Source organism: Hippopotamus amphibius, chromosome 17 (assembly GCF_030028045.1).
Source record: "Hippopotamus amphibius kiboko isolate mHipAmp2 chromosome 17, mHipAmp2.hap2, whole genome shotgun sequence".
In the NCBI taxonomy this organism is placed as follows: domain Eukaryota; kingdom Metazoa; phylum Chordata; class Mammalia; order Artiodactyla; family Hippopotamidae; genus Hippopotamus; species Hippopotamus amphibius.
The window spans coordinates 10917158-10920380 of record NC_080202.1 but is presented as its reverse complement, the minus strand read 5'-3'; positions in this window follow the sequence as shown (position 1 = coordinate 10920380).

Sequence of the window (3223 nt, the reverse complement as noted above, 5' to 3'; positions counted from 1 at the left end):
AAATGTGAATGTGGACCGTAGATTAGACGAGTAGGTGTTCCATTTCTTCGGGGTGCTAACGCCCCGTGCTCACGTAGGAGAACGCTCTTATTCTTGGGAGACATCTGCTGACGGATTTAGGGATGCGTGTCATCACGTCTGCACCTTACTTCCAAATGGCTCAGAAAAATGGAGACAGGACACTAACGTGGCAGGATGTTATCGAGGCAAAAGGGTTCGTTGAACTCTTCTTTCAACTTTTCTATGCATTTGAGGATTTTTAGAATAAAACTTTGGGGAGAGCCAATAGCTCTGATGTTTCAGGACATTCAACAGAAACCATGAGGCTCTGATAGCAAGAGTTTTGCAAATGCCTGGTTTACAATATACGAAAGGAAGCAGGTGAATTGCTTTGGCAGTCAGTCCACGATGCGCAGGGATGAGGTGGCTTTCAGGTCCCGGGCATGGACAGAGGGGAGAGAGCATGCTGCCATTTGCTGAGGCGGCAAACACCGGAGAAGGAGCCAGTTTTAGAGGGAAAAGGAAGGTAACACATTCAATTTGGACATCCGGACTCCCAAAGTCCCCGCTGGCCCTGGGTTATGAACCCTTGATGTAGAAGACGGGGCTCAGAGCATAAGACAGAGCACAGGGGAGTGATGGATGGAGGGAAAGGAGGCCATAGTGGAGACTGGAAAGAAACAGCCAGACAGGTGGGGGGAACCTGGGAGTGTGGGTGAGGTCACGGAAGCCAGGAAGAGGGATCCAATCACACACAGCTGAGGTATCAAACACGCTAAGGACACTTGTAACTGAGTGATGAAAAATTTGGCTTGTAAAAAGTATATTTTTGCCCCTTGCCTATGTGACAGCACTGGATCATCTCAAGGGATCAGGGTAGAGAGTCAAGATGCCCCCAAACACCGGCATCTCTTGGGTGTCACCACCCATATCGCCTGTGCTACTGACTCAGGGCCTTTGTGAGCTCTTTACTGCACCCAGTTCGACAGTCTCTGTCCCACAGAGGCTGCCTGGATATCCCAGAGAGCGCGACATTCTTGCTCCATCCTTCCCAGGTGTTTTTTGTGTTTGGTGCTTTCTAGGGAAGGGGCAGGCTGAGGCATTTTTAAGGTTCTCTTTCAAAGGACGATGAGGGCTGTTTGATGTCAAATCAAGTCCAATACCAAGAGATAAGAGATCAAAGGCTGCAGAAGCAAAGTCCAAACCAAATCTTAAACGCGAGAGAAATAAGATGGATAATAACCCTACCGAGAACGTTCATTATTCAGCAGAAGGCGATGACGTGTGGGTGTGAGAGTGTGGCTTGGAGAGGGGAACAAAGGGAAATCAAGTTGACCAGCTCAAGAGGCATAATGGGTTCATCGGAATGAGTTGGTCACCTGTCACAGGTCGAGAAACCCAATTCAGAGTTCGTTCTGCTGAGTTGCTCAGATGTACCACCCCAAACTGACCAACTTACTCAGCATTTTTAGTCTGCCATCCAATTGTCCGGAGTCATGTAGACCTGGGATGTCGGAAAAGAAAATATCCTCTCATGCGTGTCTCCTCCAGTTACAGAGCACTGACCACAGCGGCGGGGAAAGCTGAGAGCTTTTCGTCATCGTTGAATACATTTGCGAAATTCATTGGCCTTAACAGACTGTTCCCCGAACACCTGGCCTGAACGTTCTCCTCTAACCAGCATGTACAAGATCATATTCAGAAAGCGTTATAAGCTCTCGCTTGCCTTAAAAAAAAATCTCCATCAGCTGTCAGAAAAGCTAAAACCCATCTTGGCTCTGGCCAAACATTCCCTTCAGGGAAACACACAAGCCAATTTGGTCAGACTTAATAAGTTTTAACAAAATCCAGGTGAAGGGATCTATCGGGAAAAGCAGAAGAATCTTACAAGCAGCTCTGAGAAATAATTCTCTCAGGAGAGGCGGCGGGGGGCGGGGTGGGAAACATATGAAACCATTTGTACCATGGTAGAAGGCGACTCGAAATCCTATTTCACGAATGGGAACTTTTCATGTCACCCTGATCTGAAGTGATGCTTTCCAAATGTCCTGAGATTGTGCAGCCTGTGTGCATTCTGCATCCCCCTGCCTCCCACCCCTTGGAACCCTCAGGCTTTGTCTCGGAGGTAATCAAGTTTAAAACCCCTTAAAGCTTAAGAGCCCTCATTTGCCCCTCCCCCAAGCCAGACAAGAACATCACAGAATCTACTTTAAAAATATCTAGCCTGTATTACTCTGAATGTGAGACGTGAGGGACACCATGCCTCGATTTAAGAGGAGTCACTCCTTACTCCAGCAGGATTTGGTCTGTTTTATGGGCAGAGGAGCAGGGCCACGTCTGCAAGTCAAGGGCGTTCCATTTAACGTGTGCAAGGGCTCAGTAACGTATAGGCGTGCTTTTTATAGAGCTCCTGTGTTCCTGGATTGGCTTTAGGTTTGAAACCCTAAGCTTCAGGATGAAAAAAGACCAGGCGCAGTGTCTCTGCTAATAATAGGGCTCACCTTCCCGAGCCTCCAAGAGATGAGAGCTGGAAAAGGCGTGGTTCCCACTGCGGGAGAACCCAAAGGATGGAACAAGACTGCAGCCTGAACAAACAAATCTGCTGAGACTACCGATCACCCACCTGGAAGCTCTGCTGGGTTCCTCCTGACACCCCCAAAGAGTTCTATCCCCCCAACACAAGGGACCACAAGTGACTCTCAGAAGGCACGTAGATGCTGGTGGTTAGAACCCACTGCATAAGCTGAAGACACATATTAACTCAAAGGGTAGTTCTCCAAGTTCATGGCCAAATTCAACCCGATTAGAAAATGCTTCTTGAATAAGAACAAACTAATGGCTGCGACTTTATGGACGGTAAAGATGTCCTACTAAAAGCCTAACAGCTTTTTCTTATACCACGAAACAGCTGTGAAAATAAACCTGTGCCCTTCAATGGGCTCCCCCATGTGCGGGACCACCCCACTGCGGATCACAGATCTGTCAGTCAACTTCCAGGGGACAGAACTGCAAGGGGGAACTTTCTGTCCATTCTCCTTCGATGACACGGGGGTGGGTGACTGACAGGAAAATGCAAAAACAGCAAATGTGATTTTCAACTTTCTGGGCGGGGATTTTGGTATAGAAACAGTTAAGGGGGGGATTTAAGTAGGTTTTCATTTGGAATGGATGTGAAATCTCTTATTCCCAGGCCCGCCACCTCTGAAACAGAAATAACACATCC